This window comes from Rhinolophus ferrumequinum, chromosome 6 (assembly GCF_004115265.2).
Source record: "Rhinolophus ferrumequinum isolate MPI-CBG mRhiFer1 chromosome 6, mRhiFer1_v1.p, whole genome shotgun sequence".
Classification (NCBI taxonomy): domain Eukaryota; kingdom Metazoa; phylum Chordata; class Mammalia; order Chiroptera; family Rhinolophidae; genus Rhinolophus; species Rhinolophus ferrumequinum.
Window position 1 is genome coordinate 94,167,825 of NC_046289.1, and position 7,887 is coordinate 94,175,711.

The 7,887-nt window shown below is 36.9% G+C and overlaps 1 pseudogene; it reads left to right on the plus strand.

Moving 5' to 3' along the window:
• The first annotated feature begins 1,223 nt into the window (after nucleotides 1-1,223).
• Nucleotides 1,224-1,393, plus strand: LOC117024341 (uncharacterized; annotated as a pseudogene).
• Nucleotides 1,394-7,887: the final 6,494 nt, after the last annotated feature.

The following is a 7,887-nucleotide window of genomic DNA, read 5'->3' on the forward strand; positions in this document are numbered from 1 at the left end:
TTTATCCAGGGCCAATCCTTTTCCCATACTTTTCAATTTCATATACTCCTAACTCCCCTGGATGAAATTCCATTTTTGTCTGCCTTTCCACACTTTCTCTACCATGACATTGAACCCTTGCTCTCTGTCTACAAGTATGCCAATGTCTTTACACAATCTATATTATATTGTTCTCTCTGGATACGAGTATACAAGGCCTTTCTCACCACTATCAAAAAATTGAGTTATTTTCCAAGGTCCGGTGTAAATGTCACTTCCTTTGCTTAGCCTGCTCTATTCCTTTTCTTCCATGGTAAAATCAATCACCTTTTCCTCTTCTCTAATAGTACTTCATTTATATTTCTAATATATTTCAAATTCTTTTTAAAACAATAGAGATAGATGGATGGATATAAAGGTAGATAGGTAGGTGGTGTTCCCTCCAGTACTTTGTAAGCTCCTTAAGAGCAATGCATAAGTCATTCATTTTTGAATATTTCTTTAATAATTTAGCACTTACAGTGTTTTGGTCACTGTGCTAAGCACTTTTCCGTTAACCCTAAGAATATCAACAGGGAAACTGCATGATCCTCCTTTACCAATGAAGAAACTGAACCTTAAAGTGGTCAGTTTACTTGCCTAATACATCAGCTATCAATCTTAACCATCGTATTGCATTTCCTACAAATTTTGGAACGCGAGAAGCGAGGGCAGACGGAATGGCATAAAATAAGTAAAATGAAACTAATAGCGCAAACGCAATCTCCAAAAGATGTGCTTCTTTTATTATCTATTTCCAGGCTCCAATACATTTTTTTAGTATTGTATATATTATAATATATATTGTATATATTATGTTGTAATAGCATATATTACTTTATGCATACATACATTTTTTAGTATTGTATATATTATAATAGTATATTGTATATGTTATATTGTAATAGCATATATTACTTTATACTTACTTTATATATACGATACATACGAGGGCTGACAATTAAGTTCGTGAACTTGTTGCAACGATGTTGCTAACCTTTTTTGATATCAGAAGGATTATTCATTATGAATTTGTACCAACTGGATAAACAGTTAACAAAGTCTACTATTTGGAAGTGCTAAAAAGGCTGCGTGAAAAAGTTAGACAATCTGAACTTTTCAAACAATTCATGGCTCTTGCATCACGACATCAGCTCACACAGCACTGTGAGGGAGTTTTTAGCCAGTAAACAAATAACTGTATTAGCTTTGCGCAGTGGCAGTATCGTAGCCAATGAGGTTTATCCGAGGCGCGATTATTGCTTATTGAAAACAAATAACTGTATCGGAACATCTTCCCTAATCACCTGATCTGGCCACAGTGACTTCTTTCTTTACCCGAAGATAAAGGAAATATGGAAAGTAAGATATTTTGATGACAGTCAGGACATTAAGGGTAATATGATAACAGCTCTTATGTTATTCCAGATAAAGAGTTCCAAATTGCTTTGAAGGGTTGACTTGGCACTGGCATTGGTGCATAGCTTCCCAAAGGGGGTACTCCTGAAGGTGACAGTAGTGATATTCAGCAATGAGGTATACAGCACTTTTCTAGGATAAGTTTGTGAACTTAATTGTCAGGTGTGTGTGTGTGTGTGTGTGTGTGTGTGTGTAGTTTATTCCAAATATAGTAATCATTCAACAAAGACAATTTCTAACTAACAATAAAATTTTTAAAAATTTATCTTTGTTCTTAGGAGTTGTAATTAACAAGCTAAAAACCAAAATATAAAGTTAAGATTATCTGTTCTAGTTTCCCTTTTTAGAGGAGGAAATAGCTAAAAGCTAAAGATTATTAAGATGAGAGGAACAGATAAGATTGTATTCTGTTGCTTATTCAACTATCAGACTTTTTCTTGGCTTATTTCATTCTGTAACTTTTCAGACCACTGTCATGAGGAAACAGCAGAGAAAACTCAAGTCACATTCTTAGTTTTAGAAATGTTGAAAGCGGCTTCATGAAGGGGACTACAAACATTAATAAATATAAATAAACCTGAATACACTAAATATAAATAATAGAACTTTCTTTCTTTCATTGTATTAAGCCTTTCAGAATTTAGGGATGTCCAACTCTTTCTCTATCTAAAAGAATAGCAGCAGGTGAGATGAGAAAGGCAGGTAGAAAAAGGAGTGCCAGAAAACATAAATTTAAAAAAGCACAAAGGTAGATTAGGAAGAGAAATAAAAGCAGTTAATTGGGTAGACAGACAATGGTAGGAAGTAATTTATTCAACTTCTCTTACCTACCGTGTTTCCCCAAAAATACGACCTCGCTGGACAGTCAGCTACAATGCATCTTCTGGAGCAAAAATTAATATAAGGCCCGGTCTTATTTTACTATAATATAAGACCAGGTCTGATATAATATAATATAATGTAAGACCGGGTCTTATATTAATTTTTGCTCCAAAAGACACATTAGAGCTGATTTTCCGGCAAGGTCTTATTTTCGGGGAAACACAGTAAGTAGCAATATTTTAATTCTTTGTCCTCAGCAACATTGACACTAAAACTATCAGATTCATACAATATATTTGAAAATTATAAAGCACATATCTTATAACAGGTAAAGAACTGAAAACAACCCAAATGTGCATCCATAGAAAAATGCTTAAATAAATTGTATCATGATCATACAATGGAATATAATACAAATGATAAAAGAGTATTTGTATGAAATAACTCTAGCATATGTTATTTATGGGGAAAAAGAGCAAGTTACAAGAAAAATAGCTAGTACAGAATTCAGCTCTTTGTAAACAAATTGGACTACATGTTATATATTGTGTATATGCATAGATTGCTAGATAAATGGTATAAAATGACTTAATATTTTTATCTTTACTCATTTCTAGAAGGTGGAAAATAGGAGGGATAACAAAGAGGAGAACTAAACTTTCTTTATAAAAAATTATTTATAAAAAATATGTATATAAATATGTACAGATTTATTCTAAAATATAGTAATCATTCAATAAAGCCAATTTCTGAAAATGATGAAAATTTCTAGAATTTAGTTTTGTTCTTAAGAGTTACACTTAACAAGCTAAACTCCATATTATACACTATAAAGTTAAGATTATCCGGTCCAGTTTCCCTTCTTAGATAAGAAAATAACACTAAAGGGGTAAAGAGACTTACCCAAAGTCTCATAAATACAGTAGTACCTCGGTTTTCGAACATCTCTGTTGATGAACATTTTGGTTTATGAATGCCGTAAACGGGAAGTAAATGCTTCGGTTTTTGAACACGACTCAGAAGTCGAATATGTCACATATTCTGAGACCTAGTGCAAGATCCTGAGGCCTAGCTGACGGCTGTTTTCGAATGTTTCAGAGCTCGTGGATTACATTCGAAAACCGAGGTACCACTGTACTCATATTTAGCATTAGAGCTAGAAAGAATTAATGAATCAGTGAAGAAAAAGAAAGTTCCTCAAATAAGTACACCAATGACTAGTTGGAAATTTTGTGATAATAAGGTGCTTGTATGCACAGGAACCAAGACAACAGCTATTTCCTTTGTTCCCCACAGAAATCATTTCTGTATCTGGGCCCCGCAGTACTGGAGGTCAGGAGCCAGAGAAACCTCAAAGGATGCAGCAATCTTAAGGAAAGGGAAAAATGAAGTATCTGCTTCCAACAGAGAAGTCAAAAGAGTGATTCATTTCCAACGATATTTATTGCTTTCCTACAGTGCATAGGCTGACCGCATCTGATGATGTTAATAGAAACAAGCAGGACAAACGAAGGACATATGAGGTCATGTGACGTCTTCAGTCACAACACAAACACTCAAACCAAATTATAAATAGATAGCATTGTACCACTTAGCAATAATAATTTGAGCACATCTTAAAAAAGTGAAACCAAATATTTTAACTGGGTGACAAACACATAGTGTGTAAAACATTCCGTGAAAGTTATCAATGACTGTTTGTCCTTTATCCTTCTTAACTGAAGTAAACTTACTCTACTGAACAAAAGGATGTTATTAGAATTTTGGCTGCTGCTCGGGCTCAAAACAGGGAAGCCTTGTTGGCAGTCCAGTCTGAATCATGATTGGCAGTGGACTATTAGAGGTTACCGCAGCTTCTTTTAGGACAACAAATACCAATGTGTTCTTCTGGCCATTTTAGAAAAGATTTGATTTTTAGGTTTAAAAGCTCTAGATCTGGACCTTCTAAAGAATTACATAAAATAATAAAAACTTTCTAAGAAAACTCCCACACAGGTATAAAGGGTGAAATGTGAATAAGTTCTATAGATTGTACTAATGCCAATTTCTTAGGTTAGATATCATCCAATAATTGTGCAAGATGTTAATATATGGGGAAGCTGGAAGAAGAATGCATGGAACTTCCCTATATACTTACTAGAAATCTCCTGTGAATCATAATTATTTCAAAATAAAAAGATAAAAAAATCTCCAGGGCACACTTCTCCTAACTAAAATTAAAAATGGGGGTTAACTTACATTATTAATCAAGTGGCCAATTCCTTGGTTTAAGGGCTATGAATTGTGTTACCTCCTGGGTTAATTTTCATATATTGCCAATCATACTAATTTCCTTTTAGAGGGTTTTCAGTTTAACAAGCATTCAAATAGCATTCCAAAAGCTAAGAAAAATTGCACTGTTGGCAGCTGTAGCACACCTGGACCACACTTCATCTTGTTAATAGAATTTCAATGCAGATTTATCTATGTTCTTATTTCACTACAGCACTCATTTTCTTTCATTTGTTCTTCATACAGTGTTTTCATCATCAGAAAAGTGATTTTATAGCAAATACTAAATATTTCCTCAAATCAATTTTCTTGATCATATTTCTTTATCTTTCTAATAAAATATTAATTTTTTTGTATCACAACAGCCAATCTAATATGCTCTAATGTTGGAATGGAAAAGGTAATCTCTTTGTCTTTACATGGTATCTTCAAATTTCCAGGTAGTTTTTCTCATGAAATCATCATTTACTCTTCTTATTAAATAGGGGCATTTTAGGGTAACGTCTTAGAATATGCTGGAACATGATTACTAACCTATGTAATTTAAACATGCTCTGAGCATTACTATCCACCACCTTGCAGATAGTGAGAAATTAAGAACACCCATGTTTTTAGTTTGCCAATCAACATTGAAAAGATGAAAGCAGCCAGATGACAAGTACTGTAGACTAAATGTTTGAGTCACCCAAAAAATACACATTCTAAATCCTAAACTCCCAAAATGATGGTATTTAGAGGTGGGGCCTTTGGCAGGTGATTAGATCATGAGGATAGAGCCCTCATAAACGAGACTCCAGAGAGCTCTCTTGCATCTTCTGCCATATGAGGTCTTGCAAAAAGACAATATTCTATGAACAAGGAAGTTGTCCCTCATCAGACATCAATTATATGGAGCCTTTTTGATCTTGGACTTCCCAACCTTCAGAACCATGACAAATAACTTTCTGTTGTTTATAAGTCACCCACTGTATGGCACTTTATTATAGTAGCCCAAACAGACAAAGACAACCAGACAAATAGAGAAACAAAGGGAAGAGTTATGGAAGCAATAGGATCTTTGTGAATCAGAATGTTTTAGATGTGGAAGAGCAGAGCCCAATGAAAGGTGCATTTTCTAAAAGAATATGACCAATATTTTCAGTGGTTGACTTAAAAAAAATAAGTGAATGCCAGGGTCTTGATATACTGTCATCGCTTTAGGCAAAATCTCGAAGCCTAAATCAAGTCCTCTTACCAATGCTTCGGTATGATCTGCTTATATAGAATCATCTTGCTGTGTACTTGTCACACAGCAGGATGAGTGACAAAGCTATTGGACACACTTTGATCACGTGCCATGTTAACTAGAGAGATTTCTTTTATCCTCAGTACTTTCAATTATTTTTGGGGGAAATGGTGCCTGACAGGAGACAGTAATCCTTGCTCTTCATGTCAATCAAGTGGTGAGTGGAAGGGACACTGATGAAACTAGGGAACCAGAGGTGTTGCTGTGTATGCTTCCTTGAGGCAAATGGCAGAACCAGCTGTTACTCCTTCTCTTTGAGATTAGAGAGAAAAATGGATGGCTGTTTTTTGTAATTGCAATGCACTTTAATCTGTTTGCAAGGGATTTATTTATATCCTGCAGTCAATACATTTAGTAAACTGAGCAAAATCCTGCTTGCAACGACAACTTCTTAAGTGACATTAAGCAGCTTTGTTTCCAGCTCTAATCAATAGAGGGACAACATGCAACTCCTCTGTGACTTCTGAACTATTTGCCTTTCCTGATTAATTGACTTTGGAAGAAGTTCTTCCCTTCCTTGGATTTTGTCCCTCTATAGAAAGTAACAAGAAGGTGTTATAGGTGAGAGCAACAGTAGCTACAGTCTTATGACCTAATCCTAAGTCAACAATGATACCCTCAGCAGAAATATATGTCTCATCTTGACAAATAGCAGAAATGACCTTCCACAGATCTTGCAGAATAATTCATTCCTGATAAACTTTCATTATTAATGAAAATTTAGTATGCAATGCCAAAATGGTGAGAAAATATCAGGCCTCATGGGTTTGGAATGTTCGACATTAGTGTCTGTCTTTCTTGGTCAATGTCCAAATATCAACTTAGAATCAGTAACACAACTTTCCCACGTTATAAGGAGGAAGAAAGTAATTTCCACTCAAGATAGTGGAGTATGTAAATGCTGTGCTTTCCTCCTCTCACGACATCAAAATTACAATTAAACTACAGAAAAACCATCATTGGCATTGAGAATTGCCTGAAGTCTAGCTATACAGAATCCTACAACTAAGGATACAGAAGAAGCCACCTAGAAACTGGCAGGAGAGATGGAGACATGGAATGAGCTGGTCCCACACTCATAAGTATCAGTTAAAAATTGAGAGAAATATCTAGGATTTGGAAGTGCCCCCTGAGGAGTAAGAGTTCCCAGTCCCAAATCATGCCCCCAAGCCTAGGGTTCTAGTTCTGGAAAGAGAAGTCCCCACAACTTCTGGCTGTGGAAACCAGTGGAAATTGTGGCTAAGTGAGATTGGTGTGGGGGGGGGGTCAGGGGGGCTGCAGTCTCAGGTGCTTCCTTTAAAGTGACTATGCATGGACTTACTCACTAACAGACTCGCTCACTCTGAGCTGCATGACTGGAGAAGCAGCTCGAAAGTTACCAGGGATATATGGGGAGAAACTGAATTGTCTGGCTACAGTGCAAAGGCTGCAGGGGCAGATTTCTCCCAGACAAAAGTGCTGGTAAAAGCCACTCTTCCTTTGTTGAGCCCTCTGCCCTCCCAGTGAGCGGACTCAAGGGGGCACCATATTTAAGTCTCCATCAACCTAGCTAACAACCTTTGCATCTCCCTGGTGATTCCCTGAGACCCTGCCCCACCCAACTTGTGGGCCTACCCAACTCACTTCCAATGGCTTTTCCACACAAATGCCTATCTTGGCTCATGCTGCAAACTTTCCTAAAATCTCCCAAAGGTTCACAAACCCCAAACAAGCAGCATCTGGCCCCATACCTCTTGCTGAGTAGCCTCAGCCCAGTATTGGCAGGGTAAGCCTCAATTCAAGTCTTGGCCTCTCCCAGGCAGCTCCAATCCCAGAGCAGATGGTGACCATCTGCAGATTACTTTGTGGATCATGCCAGGTGGCCCCAAGCAGGGCACATGCTACAGAGTGCTGCAAGGCACCGCCCGAAAGGTCCTGGAGCCAGTTGACAGATTTACACCGAGCCAAAGAACCTCCTGGCTTCCTCTGTGGATACACACCCAAAGGGCAGACTGGGCAGGCACCAGAGCCCTCCTAAAGTTTATCCTTCTCTGTAGAGTCACTCCCTGCACTATAGCTCCTCCACTATAGTC